The sequence below is a fragment of the Helianthus annuus genome, chromosome 3 (assembly GCF_002127325.2).
Source record: "Helianthus annuus cultivar XRQ/B chromosome 3, HanXRQr2.0-SUNRISE, whole genome shotgun sequence".
NCBI lineage: Eukaryota > Viridiplantae > Streptophyta > Magnoliopsida > Asterales > Asteraceae > Helianthus > Helianthus annuus.
This window is the reverse complement of record NC_035435.2, coordinates 119,076,929-119,099,667: the sequence shown is the minus strand read 5'-3', so window position 1 is coordinate 119,099,667 and position 22,739 is coordinate 119,076,929. Positions and strand designations below refer to the sequence as shown.

Below are 22,739 nucleotides of genomic sequence, written 5' to 3'. Positions count from 1 at the left end.
TGAAGAGACGAAGGATATGAGCATCAAGCGATAAAAATCAGGTGCATGCGTTTCTTTTTACTTTGATTGGTAGTTTAGAATAAGTGGATTGTAATGTGTATTTTAATTTCCGGGGTGAAAATTTGGAAAGGTTAGTCGTGTCACATCCCTTGTGCAATTCTAAAACTCTAGTTCTTACACATTGAGGACAATATGTACTTCAAGTGTGGGGATGGGGGAGTAGTAAAAATTTTCGATTTTGACCCGTTCATTTAAACACTACACATTGAGGACAATGTTTACCTCAAGTGTGGGGATGGGGGAAAATTTCAAAAATTTTTCAAAAATGTCTTGTTTTCAAAGCAATCTCAAAAGCACAAGTAACCAAGTCAACGAGGGATGTCACAAACCATTTGGTCTTTTGTCATGGTCAAGTTCAAATTAATAAGCATAGCGGGTATTTAACGGGTGGTTATTTGGGAATAATTCGCCTAAGGAACTAGCAATTTATGCATATCACATATCATACCCTTATACGTGAGGTTTGAGCCACTTATATATCATAGATTTACATTTATATTTTTCTTTGTTTGAGTGGACCATTAGTCGCATATTGTAGAACTTGCAACTTTTGATACGTTTGAGATTATAGACCAAATACAAGCACGAGAATGATTAAGGCATTAGGTAAACCTTTTCTCTTAAAACCATTTTACTATCCTTACCCGAACAAACTCCCTAGTCGCCCATTTTGAGCCTAAACCTTTCGTTTGACCACCCTATAGCCCATAAACCTTAAACCTTTTTCTTTTTAAACCCGTGTGATGAAAATTCGATTATAGGAGCTTACGTTTGTATAGTTGTTATGATTCCTAAAAAAAAAAATAAAAAAAAAGAGAAAAACATTGCGAAAAAGATTGAAAAAGCTTTGAGAAAAACACAAAAAGAAGTGTTAGTAGTTGTTGAATAAAAGGCTTAAGTTGTTGCCTTGTAGTGATTTTTATAGTTTACTTTTGTTTAGAATAGTCTGTGTAATAAAAAGTCGAATTTTCATCACTTTAGCCACTTTAAAAATATCCTATTTCCTACCCTTCGCCTAGCCCCGTTACAACCCTTCAAAGACCTTTTGACTTGTGCTTAGTATTTGTGTTCGGTGGTGGAGAATGATTGAGTTGCAAGCCTATACGGGTACGTGTTCTAATCGGTTTTGAGCGAGTAATTGTTGAAACGCTAATATACTATACACGTTAGCAATTTTTAAGCCGAGTGGAGAGCACATTGTGAGGGATATGCATGAGTTGTTAGTTTTACGGGCGAGTTAATCTTGGATAACCATTAGTATATGTGATTATTCACTTAACCGGTAAATATGTGAAATTGTAAAGAGTTTGAACTTTTGTATGACAATAGACCTTAACCTCTGTCTCGGGAATGGGATGTGCATTTGTTGTTCGACCCACGTGAAAGCGAAAAACAGATTTGCTTGAGGGCAAGCAAAAGACAAGTGTGGGGATGTGATGCGTGGTTGAAAACCGGCGTTCGTTAATGCTTAAGTTGATGTTTTTACTTGGCTTTTAATCTCGAATAGCCTACTTTTAATTAGATTTGTGTTTTGCAGGTTTAATGAAGTTTAAGGAGCTTTTCGGGAGCTTTGCGGGTCACCGGATCGAAAACCGGAGCACCGGGATGCCTTACGGATCAACCGGGAGTGTTGGAGCGAAAAACAAGAATCGTGCAAACAAGAGCCCGTCGCCGACGGCCTGGGACCCGTCGGCGACGCCTTCTGGAAATCCCGTCGCCACCAAAAATCCGTATCCAGGTGATTTAGCCGTCGGATGGACAAAAGAAAACCAAAGCCCGTCGCCGACGGGTTGAGGGCCGTCGGCGACGGCTTGTCAAAACCAGATACGCGAATTTGGGGTTTTTGAGGTGTTGGGATCGATTCTTATTGGTGGTTGACTATTCAATTCGGGAGTTACACACCTTGGGGAGTTTGAATCTTGATCTTGGAGCCTTATTCACCACACAATTCACCGACCATTCCATCTATCATATCATCACCAACCCGAATCAAGAATCAACCATCATCATTCATCACAATCTTGATTCCTAACCCTAGCCATCAATCCATTTATCCATTCACCCATCATCATCCATCACCAACCTTCATCATTCACCAATCATCCAATCAAGCTTCAAGATGAATCCTTCCGCATTCCAAGCATCCGGTGATCAAGTTGCATCAACCATGAGCGGCTAATCATCTCGGTTTCACCCCGGTGTAGGTAGTTGTTAATTCTAGGGTTTCGAATTGTTCTTGTTTTAACTTAGTGACAATTTGTATTTGGTTTTTGAAACTCTTGACAATAGTATTACATTTGTTACGAATTCGTGAATTGTCGAGCGATGTTAAAAGTTATGACTTTGCGAAACGGTGATATGTAATTGTACATTGTCATTGTTAGGATTTACTTGTGTTGATTACAAAGTGTCTTTTTGTCTGTTCTTCGGGGCGTTGATAGTTAGTAGCACCTAAGTCACGGTACACTAAATCCGTTAATCAAATGCATTTGAGTTGAAACTAGAACTTGTAGAAATCCTAGGTTAATAATTACCGAAACCGGGTGTGATTCCCTTTTCATATTATTGTTCTCGTATCCAGAAATTCTTGCAATCGTTAAGTAGTAGTTGTTAATTAAGTAATTCAATTTCAGTAGTCCAAATTCACATCTTTCTTCTAAACAAAAATAAAAAAATATCTGGCAAGCTTCATAATTGTGACAAGTCTTTATAATTCAGTCAAATCCATACACAAACCACATACTCTTCGTGGATCGACCCCTTACTACCACTAACACATTGTTAAGGGTAATTTGGGCTTATAAATATTATCTTTGACCGGAGCGCGACACTTCGATCAAATTTTGGCGCCGCTGCCGGGGAGTGCGTGCGCTTTGTGTTTGGATATTGTTTGAATTTACGTGATTATCAGTTTAACTTGTTTAGCTTTCTTTTTGTATTGTCTTTTTCCTTGTTACGCGGGGTGTGTTACTTGTGCAGGTTACAGGTAGTGCATGCGTACACGAAACTCCGGGAGGACTTCACCTTTAGTCTACGAACCGGAAATCGAAAGACTCGCAAGAAGGAACCTAGCAAGACGATTAGAAGCAACTCTTGCTTCTAATCAAACCAACCAAACACCACCACTCACACCGACCATTGAAACCGATTCAATGGCAAACCACAACTCCAACCAAGACTTTAATCCCAACCAAAACCTCAATCCAAATCAATTCCAATCCCAAGGAACTTTCTATCCCGCTCAAAACACCCAACCTATACCCCAAGAACAACCGGGTGGTAACACCAACGCAAGACCACCCACGCCACCTTTCCGAAACCAAAATACTAACAATACCCAACGAACACCTCAACAACAAACCCTTCACCGACAAGCATCGTTACCTGTCAACCTTGATGATCGGAATGTCAACTCCGATCGTAGAGGTAAAGGTTATCGCGGCAATCCCGCAAATGAAGACCCGTTTTTCAACATCGACGATTTAAGGAATGCAATTCCCGATGATGAACCGTATAGTGTTCCCGGTTATCAATCGCCGGAACACGTAAGCATTCATACGGAAAATTCGGACGATGGGGGGTATTACAATGATCGGGCTAATGATGATGAAGATTGGGGCTACGTGAATAGGGGAAACGTCTACAACGCTAGAAGGTATGACGATGAGGAATTTGGTTACCAAAACGCCAATTATGTTGGGGACGACGAATACGGTTACGGAGGTGGAAGAAATGATGGTTATGGGAACAACCGTCAACCACGAAACAATAACCAACGGAACCGGAATGATGGGTTTTACAATAACAATGCAAACCCTAACCGGATTCCTCGTTTCGTGGGAGGTGGTAACCCAAGGGATAATCGAAGGGGGGATCAAAGAGGTGAAAGAAGGGATAATCGAAGACCGGTCGATCAAGAAGTTAATGGTCCACAACGTCGTCAACAACCTCCACGGGGAGTAAATGACCGTTTCCGCCCGATAGTGGCCGAGAATAATTCTCCGATAGTATGCGAAAGGAGGATGTTTGATTGTAAACCGCATTACATCAACATACTTCCTCACTTCAATGGGAGGTCCAATGATGAGCCGTACACACATTTAACGGAATTCTCTTCCATTTGTGATACTATTGGGGGGCACAATTTCGCACTAGAGGAAGTTAAGCTTCGGTTATTTCAATTTTCGTTGAAAGACAAGGCAAAACAGTGGTTCCTTACACTTCCGGCCAACAGTATTCGAACTTGGGAACAAATGCAACAAGCATTTTTGGATGAATACTATTCTATGGCAAAGACCGACGATGCTAGAGATGAAATTCGGTCGTTTCGTCAACTTTCGAGTGAGCCTTTACATGAAGCATTTACCCGATTCAAAGAACTAATGAGGAGATGCCCACATCACCAAATAGAAAAATGGGAGTTGGTGAAATGCTTTGTACGGGGGTTGGATGATGCCACTTGGAATCGTCTCGAGATAACAAGCAATGGTACACTCTTGAGCAATCATGAAGATGATAATTGGGAATTTTTGGAAAGGATGAGCAAACGATCCAAGGAAAAAGAATCGGTCGATAGAGCAAAAAGACATCCAGTTTCCCGGTCACTCCCCGATCTCGATTCTGAAGATCGGATTTCCACCTTAGAACGGGAAATGGCCCAACTGAAAAAGAAGAAGGAGGTAAATGCGGTTCAGTTTGCGGTTTGTGAAGAATGTGGAGATATTGGGCATGCAACCGAGCAATGCTCAATGGGGTCGAGTGGTTACACCGAAGAAGTCAATCAAGTGTATGGGGATAGAAAACAATATGACATGAACTCCAACACTTACCATGCGGGTTTGAGAAATCACCCCAATTTCCGGTATGGCAATGCTTCAAATCAAATGAACCCGAATTTCCAGTCGGGTAATCAAGGAGGAAGTGGGTCATCATATCAAAACCGTCAAGGTGGTAACCAAGGAGGTTACCAACGAAATTACAACCAAGGGTACCAAGGTGGGTACCAAAAGAATTACAATAACCAAGGCGGTAACGGAAGTGGGTCAAACAACCAAACCGATGGTGATGACTTGAGTGCCAAGATGGATGCTTTGCTAAACATGCAAAAGGAGACTCACAGTGATGTTAAAGAGATAAAGAAGGCAAACGAGATTCGAGACAAAGCACACGAGGCATTGGCGAAACAAGTGGGTCAACTAGCGGAAGAAGTGGCCCAAATAAAGGGAGGCATGGGGAAGCTTCCAAGTGACACCACCATGAACCCTAAGCATCAAGGGTCGAGCTCGAGGAACACACGTGAGGTACCTATTAATAAAATTACCTTACGTAGTGGTCGAGTTGTTGATAATGGTGTCAAAACACCACCACCCCAATATGTTGAAGGGGTGGTGGAAGATGCTAGTGATGAAGAGCTTGAGGATGGTCAAACGGGTCAAAATAAAAATGATTTGAGAAAGAATAATGTTACTCCCGTTGTGACCATCCCCATCCCCAAGGCTAAGGAAAAGGGTGTGGAGGTTAATACCGCCCCTTATCCCGAAGTATTGAAAGGACCGATGAAAAAAGTTGTAAACAAAAGAGGTCCACAACAAGAAGAGTTGTTGGAAATTTTCAAACAAGTAAAAATTAATTTACCTCTTTTGGATGCAATTAAACAAGTACCGTCGTATGCTAAGTACTTGAAAGATTTGTGTACCCAAAAACGCACTCACAAATTTCCAAAAAAATTAGATTTAACCGAAAACGTGAGTTCGATTCTTTCGGGTGCACTTCCACCTAAGCTCCAAGATCCGGGTGCGCCTATCATTTCAATTCAAGTGGGCGATTTTAAAATCAACCGGGCACTTCTAGATCTTGGTGCTAGTGTAAGCATTTTACCGGGTAGTTTGTATGACCAATACGAGTTTGGTCCACTTCAATCGTCAAACACCACCGTGGTGTTAGCCGATTTGATACCTAAACTACCCCGTGGAATTGTTTCGGATGTGATAGTGAAAATCGAGGATTTATACTATCCGGTGGACTTTCTTGTACTTGATTATGTGGCCAAGGACCCAACCAAACAACCTACGATGATTTTGGGTCGACCGTTCTTAGCAACTGCAAATGCTCAAATTGATTGCAGAACAGGAACGGTTGACATGACATTTGGAAACCGGAGGTTGAGGTTGCATGTTTTTTCCGGACTTATGAGCCCTCCAGTTGATGATGAATGCTATATGGCAGACATTGTTGACACGTGTATACCTCTTTGCGACACAGTCGTTTATGGGGAAAACACAATGGAGGATTGTTATATGTTTGACAGGTCACAGTTGGAGGTGGAACAAAGCATGGACGAGGAAGTGAGGAGTTTGGAGGTGCTTGCGGTTAGAGAAGGAAAACCGACATGGACGCACCAAGGTGAAAGCTTACCGGAGAGCATTGATACTAAATTGAAGCCGTCTTTAGTAGAGCCTCCGGAAGTGGAGTTGAAAGCATTGCCAAAGCATCTCAAGTATGCTTATGTTGGAGAAGGCAATACTCTCCCGGTTATCATTGCATCAAATTTAACCGTGGAGCAAGAGAAAAAGTTGATGGAAGTGTTGGTCATCAATCGGGCGGCGATTGGATGGACCATTGCGGATTTGAAGGGTATTAGTCCCTCGGTGGTGATGCATAAAATCATCACGGAAGAGAATGTGACTCCCGTTCGAGATGCACAAAGGCGGTTAAATCCGAACATGCGGGAGGTCGTGAAGAAAGAAGTGTTGAAGTGGCTTGATGCGGGTATCATTTACCCGATCTCGGATAGCCAATGGGTGAGCCCAACACAGACGGTTCCCAAGAAAGCCGGTATACAAGTCGTCAAAAACGACGTAGGTGAAGAGGTAGCTACCCGGCCGGTAACCGGGTGGCGAATTTGTATTGATTATAGGAAGTTGAATACCGCAACTTCCAAAGATCATTTTCCTTTTCCTTTTCATAGATCAAATAGTTGAGAAATTATCGGGGCAAAAATTTTATTGCTTCTTAGATGGTTATTCCGGTTATAACCAAATTGCCATCCATCCGGAAGATCAATCAAAGACTACATTTACATGTCCTTACGGTACTTTCGCATTTAGGCGGATGCCGTTTGGACTATGTAATGCTCCCGCCACCTTCCAAAGGTGCATGATGAGTATCTTCTCCGATATGGTGGGAAAGTCTTTGGAAATCTTCATGGATGATTTCTCAATTTTTGGATCATCGTATGAGACTTGTTTGGACCAACTAGATAAAGTGTTAAAAAGATGTGTTGAAACTAGTTTGGTCCTAAGTTGGGAAAAGAGCCATTTTATGCTTCAAGAGGGAATTGTGTTGGGGCATGTGGTGTCAAGTCGTGGGATAGAGGTAGATCGTGCTAAGGTACAAGTCATCTCTACTTTACCATATCCCACGACTGTTAAGGGTGTTAGGTCGTTTTTAGGTCATGTGGGGTTTTATAGGCGGTTTATTAAGGGTTTTAGTGATATAACAAAGCCTTTATGTAATTTGTTGCTAAAAGACCAACTGTTTGATTTCAATGAAAATTGCCAAAATGCTTTTAACAATTTAAAAGAGAAGTTAGTGGAGGCCCCAATCTTGCAATCGCCAAATTGGTCTTTACCCTTTGAAATAATGTGCGATGCAAGTGATTATGCGGTGGGGGCCGTGTTGGGACAACGGGTTGACAAGAAACCCGTTGCCATATACTACGCAAGCAAGACTCTTTCGGATGCACAATTGAACTACACAACCACCGAAAAAGAGCTACTTGCGGTGGTATATGCATTGGATAAATTTCGGTCTTATATATGGGGTAGTAAAGTGATTATTTACTCGGATCACACTGCGGTTAGGTACCTCATGGAGAAGAAAGATGCGAAGCCGAGGTTAATCCGATGGGTGTTGTTGCTCCAAGAGTTTGATTTGGAGATACGGGACAAGAAAGGTATTGAGAATGTGGTAGCGGACCACTTGTCCCGGTTGATGGTGGAAGATGATCCGAAAGCCTTAGAGATCAATGAGTCTTTCCCAGATGAGCATATAATGAAATTAGATAAATTGCCATGGTATGCTAACATTGTCAATTATCTTGTTACAGGTGACATGCCGGCACATTGGGATAGACGGAAAAGGCAACACTTCATGTCCCAAATCAAGTACTATCGGTTGGAAGAACCGCATTTGTGGAAGGAGTGTGCGGATCAAGTTATAAGAAGATGCATTGATGATGAAGAGATTCCGAGCGTGCTGCAACATCTACACTCGTTTGCATGTGGTGGTCACTTTAGTGGTCACAAAACGGGTCACAAAGTGTTGAATAGTGGCCTTTATTGGCCTACTATTTTCAAAGATGCAAACGAGTTTGCCAAAAATTGCATAGAATGTCAAAAATTAGGGGGTATCTCAAAAAGGGATGAGATGCCCATGCAACCAATCCTTGTAGTCGATGTTTTCGATGTATGGGGTATTGATTTCATGGGCCCATTCCCCAATTCCTATGACAATTTGTATATCTTGGTGGCCGTTGACTATGTGTCAAAATGGGTCGAAGCAATAGCCACCAAGACGAACGACCATTCCGTAGTATGCAACTTTGTCCAAACCAATATTTTCTCAAGGTTTGGGATTCCACGTGTCATCATAAGTGATGGAGGATCCCACTTTAAAAATTTTCGGTTTGGGAAACTTCTAAAGCGGTTTGTTGTTGACCATAGGATTGCTACCCCCTATCACCCGCAAACAAGTGGGCAAGTTGAGGTGTCAAATAGGCAAATCAAACAGATTTTGCAAAAGACCGTGCGGGCGGACCGTAAGGATTGGTCAATTAAATTGAACGATGCTTTATGGGCCTACCGAACGGCACATAAGACACCCATAGGCACTACACGTTACCGGTTGGTCTACGGTAAAAACTGCCATTTACCGGTTGAACTTGTGCACAAATCGTTATGGGCTATTAAAGAGGTTAATGTGCAATATGATGATGCAGGTAAGGAACGGAAGCTCAAGTTGTGTGAATTGGAGGAGCTAAGGGAGGTGGCATATGAATACGCATCTCAATACAAGGACGGAATGAAGAGAGCGCATGATGCCAAGTTGAGGAAGAAAGAATTTGAAGTGGGTCAAAAGGTGTGGCTCTACAATTCAAAGCTCAAATTCTTTCCCGGAAAGCTCCGAAGCAAATGGATGGGACCCTATCTTATCAACATCATACCTCATGTTCAAAGTTTGGGAGTTAATGAAGGTTGAATTTATATTGATGTTTGCTTGTTTGTGATTGTAGTTATGGCGGGAGGAAAAAGACAAAAGACTACAGGCCAAGCTTCATCATCCGGGGTTGGTTCTTCTTCCGGTTTAATACCGAAGAAGTGGGAGCAACTAAGCTCCGTGGAGGAGAATGATCCGAGGTTGTACAGGCAGGATTGGGAGTGGGCAAAGTTCAGGGATAGCCAAAGTGCTAAAATTTGGGATGACGAGAAGAACAAACCGTTGTCCCACTACCAAGACAGGAAGTTAGAGGCTAAGTTGTGGAAGTGGAAGATGGTGAACAGTGTGAATACCTCAGTGCCAACAAGGGTAATATGTGAAAGGGTAGTGAACGTGGAAGAATTTTGTCACATCGGGATTGTGCAAATGTTTGAGCGTTTAGGATGGGAAAGCGTTCTTGATTGGTGCGAAGATAATACCTCCAGGATTTACTTATCGGAGGTATGTGAATGGTTATCTACCTTGAAGCTCGTGAACAAGAATGAATCTCCTTCACAGTGGAAGTTGGTGGGGAAGACTACTCGAGGGAGCATGACAATGTCTTTCGAGACCATGAATCGTATTGCTCGTTTCGACTCTTTGGGAGTACAAGCATATGATTACCCATCCATCGAGCATTTTTTGGATAATCATTTGAACATCAATGATGCGGAGCAACTGATAGATATTATCTTACCGACCCACCAAGGAGGAGAAATGAAACGCAAGCAAATGTCGCATGAGGGAAAGATTCTTCAAGGGATCTCGGTTGAGAACATCTTGGCAAGGTTTGGTGATCGTGGAGGAGTGAGAGTGAGTGACTGTAGGGTGGTGCACGCCTTACTGTATGGGACCCCAACACTGTCGTGGAGACATATAGTGATGATGAACACATGGGCTACCAGGGAGTCGTCCCAGAGGCGTTTTATTCCGTATGCACGCCTCATTAGCGCCATGATTGTGCAACAAAATTGTTTACCCCCGGAATCACTATGGGTTTCTAAGCCGGTGGAGGAGTTTAATTTGGGGTACATGCGGAAGAATTGGAAGATCGAAGTCAAGTTCTCGGGAAACAAGTACGTTGTGACCGATGATTTGGGGAACAAGTATGAGATCCGGTGCACAAAGACCAAGGCAACGATATATGCGGCCACATAGGGAAATTAACGCAAAGGTGGCAGGTTTTGTGACCAGGAGACGGGTGCCCTCCTACAAAAATTTCGATCGGGGGCAGCAGGAGATATATGACAATGTCTCCGCGTGCATAGGTGAAGGACGGGAATACAATCAAAAAAGAGAAGCTTGGGAGGGGTCCCATGGATCCTCAATGCAAGGGTATTGGGCAGCTCAAGAAGCCCATAGAGAAAGAATGAACAAATTTGTGGAAGAGCAGGAACTGTTCCAAGCAATGCAAAGATCACACATGGAACAGTTGGCAAAGATGCAGGAGGATGAGGCAGCCCGAAGACGGGTATGGGAAGAAGCAGAAGCAGCGCGTCGACAGGAAGAAGAAGAATTGAACCGACGCCGTTGGAGTGCCCTGTACGTCTCTCAACAAATGGCGATTAATAACCCCAAAGTGCTGCATGACCAGGAGCGGCACCAAAGAGACTACCAAGCTGGCCTCCCATACGCCGAGCACTCGGGGTGGACAAATTACCCCGATCTTCCCTACCCACAAGGCCCATCCAACCCGACTCCACATTGGCCCGAAGCGGTAGGATCTAGCTTCATTCCGATCCCGTACCAACCGCCGCCTCAAGGGGAGCAAAGCCCCCTAGATAACTATAGGGAGATGTTCGAGGCCCTCACTGGTTATCCATACCAACCCAACCCGCCAATGGATCCAAACGAGCGATATCAGCGGTAGAGGTATGGTATGTTTTATGTTGTTGTTGTTGTTGTATATTTTGTTCCGTTATTTCTTTTCGTTTTTATTTAATTTATGTCTAGTTAAATGAACTTTGTGGGTGTGTTCCCTATATAACCCTCACGAGACCTCTCGTCCTCCCAAGCTATTGGGGGGTTTAAAAGGGCTTGTTGCATAAGCTAAATGCAACCGTGATTCCTACGAAAGTGAGTTAGGCTTGTTGTTGTTGTAAAATATTTTCCACATAAAAATCAAAGTAAAATAATGCATGACTTGGTAATATGTTCATAAAAAGGGTAGAACTATGTACTAACAAATTTTGATGGTTGTGAGAAGCATGCTTCTACACAAGGATTAGAATTTGTAGGTACAACATGTTTGTGGGACAACCATTTTTATGAAGAGACGAAGGATATGAGCATCAAGCGATAAAAATCAGGTGCATGCGTTTCTTTTTACTTTGATTGGTAGTTTAGAATAAGTGGATTGTAATGTGTATTTTAATTTCCGGGGTGAAAATTTGGGAAGGTTAGTCGTGTCACATCCCTTGTGCAATTCTAAAACTCTAGTTCTTACACATTAAGGACAATATGTACTTCAAGTGTGGGGATGGGGGAGTAGTAAAAATTTTCGATTTTGACCCGTTCATTTAAACACTACACATTGAGGACAATGTTTACCTCAAGTGTGGGGATGGGGGAAAATTTTAAAAATTTTTCAAAAATGTCTTGTTTTCAAAGCAATCTCAAAAGCACAAGTAACCAAGTCAACGAGGGATGTCACAAACCATTTGGTCTTTTGTCATGTTCAAGTTCAAATTAATAAGCATAGCGGGTATTTAGCGGGTGGTTATTTGGGAATAATTCGCCTAAGGAACTAGCAATTTATGCATATCACATATCATACCCTTATACGTGAGGTTTGAGCCACTTATATATCATAGATTTACATTTACATGTTTCTTTGTTTGAGTGGACCATTAGTCGCGTATTGTAGAACTTGCAACTTTTGATACGTTTGAGACTATAGACCAAATACAAGCACGAGAATGATTAAGGCATTAGGTAAACCTTTTCTCTTAAAACCATTTTACTATCCTTACCCGAACAAACTCCCTAGTCGCCCATTTTGAGCCTAAACCTTTCGTTTGACCACCCTATAGCCCATAAACCTTAAACCTTTTTCTTTTTAAACCCGTGTGATGAAAATTCGATTATAGGAGCTTACGTTTGTATAGTTGTTATGATTCCTAAAAAAAAATTAAAAAAAAAAGAGAAAAACATTGCGAAAAAGATTGAAAAAGCTTTGAGAAAAACACAAAAAGAAGTGTTAGTAGTTGTTGAATAAAAGGCTTAAGTTGTTGCCTTGTAGTGATTTTTATAGTTTACTTTTGTTTAGAATAGTCTGTGTAATAAAAAGTCGAATTTTCATCACTTTAGCCACTTTAAAAATATCCTATTTCCTACCCTTCGCCTAGCCCCGTTACAACCCTTCAAAGACCTTTTGACTTGTGCTTAGTATTTGTGTTCGGTGGTGGAGAATGATTGAGTTGCAAGCCTATACGGGTACGTGTTCTAATCGGTTTTGAGCGAGTAATTGTTGAAACGCTAATACACTATACACGTTAGCAATTTTTAAGCCGAGTGGAGAGCACATTGTGAGGGATATGCATGAGTTGTTAGTTTTACGGGCGAGTTAATCTTGGATAACCATTAGTATATGTGATTATTCACTTAACTGGTAAATATGTGAAATTTATAAAGAGTTTGAACTTTTGTATGACAATAGACCTTAACCTCTGTCTCGGGAATGGGATGTGCATTTGTTGTTCGACCCACGTGAAAGCGAAAAACAGATTTGCTTGAGGGCAAGCAAAAGACAAGTGTGGGGATGTGATGCGTGGTTGAAAACCGGCGTTCGTTAATGCTTAAGTTGATGTTTTTACTTGGCTTTTAATCTCGAATAGCCTACTTTTAATTAGATTTGTGTTTTGCAGGTTTAATGAAGTTTAAGGAGCTTTTCGGGAGCTTTGCGGGTCACCGGATCGAAAACCGGAGCACCGGGATACGTTACGGATCAACCGGGAGTGTTGGAGCGAAAAACAAGAATCGTGCAAACAAGAGCCCGTCGCCGACGGCCTGGGACCCGTCGGCGACGCCTTCTGGAAATGCCCGTCGCCACCAAATATCCGTATCCAGGTGATTTAGCCGTCGGATGGACAAAAGAAAACCAAAGCCCGTCGCCGACGGGTTGAGGGCCGTCGGCGACGGCTTGTCAAAACCAGATACGCGAATTTGGGGTTTTTGAGGTGTTGGGATCGATTCTTATTGGTGGTTGACTATTCAATTCGGGAGTTACACACCTTGGGGAGTTTGAATCTTGATCTTGGAGCCTTATTCACCACACAATTCACCGACCATTCCATCTATCATATCATCACCAACCCGAATCAAGAATCAACCATCATCATTCATCACAATCTTGATTCCTAACCCTAGCCGTCAATCCATTTATCCATTCACCCATCATCATCCATCACCAACCTTCATCATTCACCAATCATCCAATCAAGCTTCAAGATGAATCCTTCCGCATTCCAAGCATCCGGTGATCAAGTTGCATCAACCATGAGCGGCTAATCATCTCGGTTTCACCCCGGTGTAGGTAGTTGTTAATTCTAGGGTTTCGAATTGTTCTTGTTTTAACTTAGTGACAATTTGTATTTGGTTTTTGAAACTCTTGACAATAGTATTACATTTGTTACGAATTCGTGAATTGTCGAGCGATGTTAAAAGTTATGATTTTGCGAAACGGTGATATGTAATTGTACATTGTCATTGTTAGGATTTACTTGTGTTGATTACAAAGTGTCTTTTTGTCTGTTCTTCGGGGCATTGATAGTTAGTAGCACCTAAGTCACGGTACACTAAATCCGTTAATCAAATGCATTTGAGTTGAAACTAGAACTTGTAGAAATCCTAGGTTAATAATTACCGAAACCGGGTGTGATTCCCTTTTCATATTATTGTTCTCGTATCCAGAAATTCTTGCAATCGTTAAGTAGTAGTTGTTAATTAAGTAATTCAATTTCAGTAGTCCAAATTCACATCTTTCTTCTAAACAAAAATAAAAAAAAATATCTGGCAAGCTTCATAATTGTGACAAGTCTTTATAATTCAGTCAAATCCATACATAAACCACATACTCTTTGTGGATCGACCCCTTACTACCACTAACACATTGTTAAGGGTAATTTGGGCTTATAAATATTATCTTTGACCGGAGCGCGACACTTCGATCATTTCCACATCCACTGCTGAGGCAGAATATATAGCTCCTGCAAGCTGTACAGCCCAACTGCTCTGGCTTCAAAATCAGTTGCTGGATTTTGGTATCACTGCCTTGTAGACACCACTCATGTTGGACGGCCAGGCAGCAGAAAATATCATCAAAAATCCAGTTTCTCATTCAACCACCAAACACATCGACATCAGACATCACTTTGTGAGGGATTGCTATGAAAAAGGTTTGATTTCTCTGCATCATGTTCCAACTAAGGATCAGCTGACAGATGTGCTAACCAAAGCATTAGACACATCCACCTTTGAAAGCTTGATCTCTAGGATTGGCATGCTAAACATGGAATAACAGGCAAAATCCTGTTTTTCTATGAATAAAAGCATTAAAATGTTTTCAGAAAATCAAAAATTCATCCTTAAAAATAGCTAAAAATGAATTTTTCATTAAAATCCTAAAAGTCTGCCATAACCACTGATGAGTTCAAAAGTCTGCTCTACTTCAAAAGTATGTCCACTGCTGAAAGTCATCCCATGTTCCCATATTCCTTTGATAAGCAGTGTTGTATCCACTGATGTGCTATCCACTGATAGTAAAAATCATCCACTGTCTTCATTACCGTTGCAATCACTGCCTTCATCAGTAGTTTTCACAAAAGTACTGTCCTTCGCTTTATCAGGGGGATGGCACGTGGACAGTACATAGTGGTCAGACCTTTTGTAACCGCTGCCACGTCAGCACTCACTTTTTCTCCATAAAACCCCCTTTCAAAACCCTAAACAGGGTTTTACTGTCGAATTGAATTCTTAAAAATTCTCTTCTCAAAGCAGTTTCCTTCACATTTCATCAAATTCCTTCACAAATTTCTTCGATCGTCTTCTTCAAAATGACTAAATCGAAGTCTTCCGCAAAATCATCTTCCAAAGAAGCCTCTCAAAAGGCCAAAACCACAGAAATTCCACACAGACCTTCTCACAATCTTCTGGGTCTTCTCACAAAACCCGGCACAACAGATGCTTTCGATTCCATCCTCGATATGATCACTGCTTCAAAGTACAAAACTTTGTTAACAGCAGATGCACCAATTTACTTGACGACCCAAAGAGAGTTTTGGAAAAATGCAACCCTTGAAAACAAGGTGAGACTGTCACTACCATTAACTCTTCCTTAAAGGGCAAAGCTGTCAAAATCACACCACAATCTATCTCTGAAGTCTTTGCACTCAATGATCAAGAAGGTAAAACTTCCTTTCTCAAAAATGAGTTAAAAATTGACTTCATTGAAAGAGGGTATGCTGATACAATGATGAAGAGGGATACCTTACAAAAAGGTTTCTTCCCTCCTGCAACAAGATTTTTATTCCATACCCTGCTAATGTGTGCTTTAAATAAAACAACTTCTTTTAATGAAATACCATTAAAGATTCAAAACCTGGGGTATGCTATTCTTCAAGAAGAAAACTTAATTATTCCCAGATAATCTTTAATGACATGGTTAAAAATGTTGAAACAAAATCATTCTTACTGTTCCCAAGATTTCTAAGCTATTATTTTGAAAAGAAATTCAGTAAGGATGATATTTCTGTAATAAACTAAGGTGAATTGATGTATGTAAAATGCAACATATAAATTACATCAAATGAGGCATAAAATAACCCTTTTTAAGTACTAATGTTGGGAAAAGAGTGTTTTTGTCTTCCTTTTGTATTTTCAGGATTAAATGAGCTCAAATTAACAAAAGAAGCAAAAAGACAGGTAAATCTAACATAAATACAAGAAAAGGAACATAAGTGGATTGCCCGACCCCTCGACAGCATCCTCCCAAGCAAAATAGAGAAGGCAGAAGACTGAACACGCCCCGTGCTCAGCCAGCACGGGGTCGTGCCCAAGAAGCAGCAGAAAAGATAAACCAGTAGAAGCTTCTATTGCCCACCACGGGGCCGTGCCCAGTGAACACGAGGGCGTGGCGAAAGTACTGCAGGCGCATTAATTGTAATTGCGAATTACAATTAATGAAGAGAGAGAATGTCAGACAAGCACGGGGCCGTGCCCAGCCTTCTGTTCAGCCTATAAATAGGAGTGCTTGGTTTCATTGCAACTCATCCCTTGGCACACCACCTCTCTCACACTTCACCCACCACCCACCACCACCATAACACCATCATCCACCACCATCATCCATTGTCCATCATAGAGTGTGTGAGTCATCTCGGGATCCAAGATTGATCGTAAGAGTTCTTGACAATCAAGGCCATGTTTGCCTAAGTCTCTTACATCACTTGGTGAAGACAAGTGTTTAGTATAATACTTTTTATTTTTAATCTTTTGCACTTTTTATTTGGTTTTGTATTAATGACTTTAATAACTAGTTGCTTATGTTGAAGGTGATCTTTCCTTATCGTTTGTCCGTGGTGTCTTGGCATTATTTTACCGTCTATATAAAATAAAAGATTTTCACCATTCATATCTCCACGGTCTATATGGAGGTACGTTGGCTATCTGGTCGGGGGTTAAGGGAACGGTTTGGTAAGGGTCTTGCCCTTGTTCAGCGTTTAGAGGTCCTGCAAGGGACCTGGGTCAAATTTAGTAGGATCTCCTTCAATACCCATAGGTATTGGATGGCGGGGATCCAAACTCTTTGACCCCCTCATAAGTTAACTACTATTAATACTATAACCCGGCTATTTAGGACTGTATCCCTGCTGACTCAGACTACTTAGTCGAGGGTAACGTCACCGCCAAAAGCGGCGCCTACCATAATTTGCATTAATAACTTAATTCATTATCTTTCAATAATCCAATCCTTTAGGATTGTATCCTTGCTGACTCAAACTACTGGGTTGAGGGTAACGCCACCTTCAAAAGAGGGGCCTACTACAATAACTAAGATAATCTCTTAAACAAGTGCAAAAGTGCGAAAATAATCAAAGGTTATACTAATACACGAGTCGGATCCAAGTGATTCATCTTATCTATCTGTTTTTATTTTTATTTTATTTTTCAGCATTTAGTTAGTTTTTATTTTCTTAGTTTAAAAATCTTTTCTAACATTTTGATTTGGTTAGACGTTGAGGATAAACCGGTACTAAAAGCTCTTGTGTCCTTGGACGACCTCGATATCTTACCAACACTATACTACGTCCACGATGGGTACACTTGCCCATATGTGTGTTTAGTGTTAGTGAATATCGTGTTTTATAAATTTAAAACTTGACTAAAAGTGTAAAAAGGGCTTAAAATATACATCTAAAACATATACACACTGACACGCATCAAGTTTTTGGCGCCGTTGCCGGGGACACAAGGATTTTAAGAAAGCTTAAAATCGATGGCCTAATCAGTTTTTCAAAACCTTTTTAAAACGCGCGCACATTTTTCTGCATATTAGTTTAGTTTGCATTTACAGTAGCCTGAACACGGGGCCGTGCTCACTGAACACGCCCCCGTGCTGCATATTTTTAGTTAGATACCCAGATACAGAGTCTGAACACGGGGCCGTGCTCACTGAACACGCCCCCGTGTCCAACGAGACCAGTAACTTTAATTAAAACGCCCAGATACAGATCCTGTACATGGGGCCGTGTCCATTGAACACGGGGTCGTGTCCAGCTTCTGTTTCCAGCTTTGTTTTTGTTTTCTGGTCCCGAGACTCAGTTGTGGTCTGTTGAATGATTCTTATGAATCAATACTTAGGAGGCTACAACTACACCTATGAAGAGGATGATTATATGAGAGATTATTGCACTAATTGTGGAAACCCGCACTCGGTACAATATTGTAACTTGTTTCAACCATCCACTTCTTACAACCATTATGAGGAGCCCAGGTACGAGCCATCAACTTCATATACATCCTATGAAGACCAAAGGTATGAACCTCCTCCCTCATACTCATATTTTGATGAACCAAGGTATGAGCCTTCATACTCATACTTTGAAGAGTCAAGATATGAGCCACCACCTTCATACTCTTATTATGAGGAACCATGGCGTGAACAACCCACCTCATACGAGTACTATGAAGAACAAAACTTCAACCCTTATCCATCATATACTTACAATGAAGAACATTGGTGTGAACCATCGACTTCATATGGGTACTATGAGGAGCCAAGGATCGAACAACCGGATTCAAGCTTTGAGGATCCTGATCCTTTCTCTATCACCGAAGTGACCGATAGGATATTAGAACACATTAAAACTATCGAACGTTGCATAAAAGAATCTCGCGCAAGGGAAGAGGAGTCCCGCGCAAGAGAAGAATTAAACTGTAACATTAACGTAGAGATAGTTGAAAATGTAAAAATGGAAGAACAAATAAGTGAAAAACCGACACATGAGTTAAACAACAAAAGGGGTGAGGTCGATAACGTTAAATTACAAGAAGAGTCTAATTTAGAAAAAAAAAATCTCTTGTCACCTTCTTTTGAAAATCATTGTTTAGTAACCCCTCATGCTAAGTTTTTAAAAGAGCTAAACACTAATACTAAAATTGAAGAAATGGTAAGTGTTAAGTTAACTAATGATCAAACTTCGCTAATAAAAGAAGATCCTTTTGAAATTAACATTACACCGGTTCCATGTTTCTTTCAAAATTCATTTATTAGTAATATCACCATTGATAAAGATCTTTGTGTTAACATAATGCCTAACTACATTTTTGAAAAGTTAAGTATTAGTGATTTCGCTCCACTTCAAATACCCATTTTTCTATCCGATCGGAAAGTAATAAAATCAATCGGTGTAGTTGAGGATGTCTTGGTTCAAGCAAATCAAATGGTTATTCCAACCGACTTTGTCATCCTCGATGACGCTCCTCTAGTCTTGGGAAAACCTTTTGTGAAAACTCATGAAGCTTTGAAAAACCGGAAATTCAACAATCTACCTCTTCAATTAGGGGCACTCAAAAGGAACATAGATCTTGAGTGTTCAATGAAATATCCTTTTGGCAATAATGACCCCCTAATTGAAGATGAAGATGAGCCACCCGATACAACTGAAGAAGATAACCACTTTGTTGAAGAAGAGGTCGCCATAGAACAAACTTTTAAGGTTCTTGATCTAGATGAGCCACAAAATAAGGTGTCTCCTAAAGACCCACCCATTGAGCTCAAAGAACTTCCTAAAGGTTTGGAATATGATTTTCTAGACAAAGGTGGTAATTTACCTGTAATTATTTCGTCTAAATTAAGTAGCGTAGAAAAAGAAAAATTAGTTAATCTTCTAAAAAAAACACAAAAATGCGATCGCTTGGAAGCTTGTAGATATTAAAGGAATAAATCCTTCCATGTGCACTCACAAAATTATAATGAATGATGACTACAAAACAGTAATACAACCACAACGAAGAGTAAATCCCAATGTGCAAGAAGTGGTTAAAAATGAAGTCATCAAGCTACTTGACGCCGGACTAATCTATCCTATCTCTGATAGTCCATGTGTAAGTCCCGTCCAAGTAGTCCCAAAGAAAGGAGGTATGACGGTAATAACTAATGAAAAAAATGAATTAATACCAACAAGAACCGTCACAGGATGGAGAGTTTGTATAGACTATAGACGATTAAATGAAGCAAAAAGGAAAGACCACTTTCCTTTGCCCTTCATTGATCAAATGTTAGAACGACTATCCGGTCATAAATTTTACTGTTTCTTGGATGGTTTTTCAGGTTACTTTCAAATCCCGATAGCACCTGAAGACCAAGAAAAGACAACTTTCACATGCCCCTACGGAACTTTCGCCTATCGACGCATGCCATTCGGTCTATGTAATGCACCTGCAACATTCCAACGTTGTATGGTGGCCATTTTCCATGACATGATAGAAAAAACAATGGAAGTCTTCATGGACGACTTTTCTATCTTTGGAGACTCATATGACCAATGCCTCGATAACCTTGAACGAATGCTATCCCGATGTGAGGAAACTAACCTCGCCCTTAACTGGGAAAAATGCCATTTCATGGTAACAGAGGGAATAATACTCGGTCACAAAATCTCAAGCGAAGGAATGGAAGTTGATCGAGCAAAAATAGAAACTATTTCTCGATTACCTCCACCATCCTCCGTTAGAGCAATCAGAAGTTTCCTAGGGCATGCCGGATTTTATAGAAGGTTTATCAAGGACTTTTCGAAAATTTCAAGACCTCTAACAAAATTACTTGAAAAAGATGCACCTTTCATCTTTGACAAGGAATGCAATCAAGCATTTCTGACCCTCAAGGAAATGCTAGTCAATGCACCTATCATGATAGCCCCTGATTGGAAATTTCCTTTCGAAATCATGTGTGATGCAAGTGACTTTGCTGTTGGAGCAGTCTTGGGACAAAGAAAAGAAAAGCATTTCCACCCAATTTATTATGCTAGTAAAACACTTAACGATGCACAAGAAAATTACACAACTACTGAAAAAGAGTTACTAGCTGTGGTATTTGCTTTTGATAAATTCCGTTCTTACCTTGTCCTTTCTAAAACTATAGTCTATACAGATCATGCAGCTATCCGATACCTCTTCAAGAAACAAGACGCAAAACCCCGTTTGATCAGATGGATTCTACTCCTCCAAGAATTCGACATTGAAATCAAAGACAAAAGAGGAGCAGAAAACACTGCTGCAGATCATCTTTCACGCCTAGAAGACCCAGCTTTGAGGCAACCAGAGACGAATAGATCAGCGAAAAATTTCCCACAGAATCCCTGGAAATGGTGGAGAGCAGACAAGAACCATGGTATGCCGACTATGCTAATTACTTAGCTAGCGGTATAGTCACCAAAGGATGGCCGCATCATCAAAGAAAGAAATTCTTTGCTGATGTAAAGCATTACTTTTGGGAAGACCCTTATCTTTTCAAAATGTGTGCCGACCAACTCATCCGAAGGTGTGTCCATGGTAGTGAAGCACTAAGAATTCTCCACCACTGTCATGAAGGTCCATACGGAGGACATCATGGTGCCACTAGTACCACACGAAAGGTATTTGATTCAGGATTTTATTGGCCAACCATTTACAAGGATGCCCAAGATCTTGTAAAGACATGTGACGCTTGCCAAAGATCAGGTAATATTTCTTCCAAGAACGAAATGCCTCAGAATGGCATTCTCGTCTGTGAAATTTTTGATGTGTGGGGGCTCGATTTCATGGGACCCTTCCCACCGTTAAAAGGAAACAAATATATACTTGTGGCGGTTGATTACTTGTCTAAATGGGCAGAGGCCAAAGCTCTTCCAACAAATGATGGAAGAGTAGTGGTAAAATTTCTGAAAAAAATATTCTCTCGTTTTGGAACACCAAAAGCTTTGATAAGTGATAGAGGTACCCATTTTTGCAACCATCAACTCGAAAAAATCTTAACAAGGTATGGGGTCTATCACCGGGTCTCAACAACGTATCACCCTCAAACAAATGGACAAGCCGAAGTGACTAACCGAGGTTTAAAACGAACACTTGAAAAAACCGTAGGTTTAAATAAAAAGGAATGGGCTGATAAATTAGATGATGCTTTATGGGCTTTTCGAACTGCTTATAAAACCACTATAGGCACAACCCCATATAAGCTCGTCTATGGAAAAAGTTGTCACTTGCCAGTAGAAATAGCTCACAGGGGCTACTGGGCAATAAAAAGCGTAAACTTAGACTTACAAACTGCAGGTAAAAATCGATTCTGTCAAATGAATGAATTAGATGAATTAAGGAATTATGCATACTCTAACTTCGAAATTTATAAGGAAAGAATGAAAAATTTACATGATAAATATATTAAGCCTAATGAATTTCGAGTAGGAGACCAAGTTCTGTTGTTTAATTCACGACTTCGATTATTTCCTGGTAAACTAAAATCTAGGTGGTCAGTACCTTTTTCCATCACCCATGTTTTTCCTCACGGTGCAGTAGAAATTAAAACTCGAAATGGGATTCCATTTAAAGTCAATGGCCAACGGCTGAAACTCTACCGAGGATCCATTGAGGATGAAGAGGAAGAGATCTCACTTCAAACGGTAACGAATAAAAAGCACCCACATCATACCCGGTATGTTATGAACAAGTGAGTATACATCGAAACCGGTAAGTCTTCTAATCATGTTTTCGGAAAAATGGGCACTCACACGAGCACAAAAAAAAATAAAAAATAAAAAATAAAAAAAAATATTTTTGCTTGGCACGAGGCCGTGTCCGCTGGACACGGTGCCGTGTCGACGCAACTGTCGGGATAAAACCCTAATTTCATAACAGCTACCTCATTCCACACACCCCGTTTTGCCGAA

The 22,739-nt window shown here is 40.8% G+C and overlaps 1 pseudogene; it reads left to right on the top strand.

Annotated features, from left to right (window-relative positions):
* LOC118490481 overlaps positions 1-22,739 on the top strand; it is a 110,587-nt pseudogene that overhangs the window by 24,251 nt on the left and 63,597 nt on the right.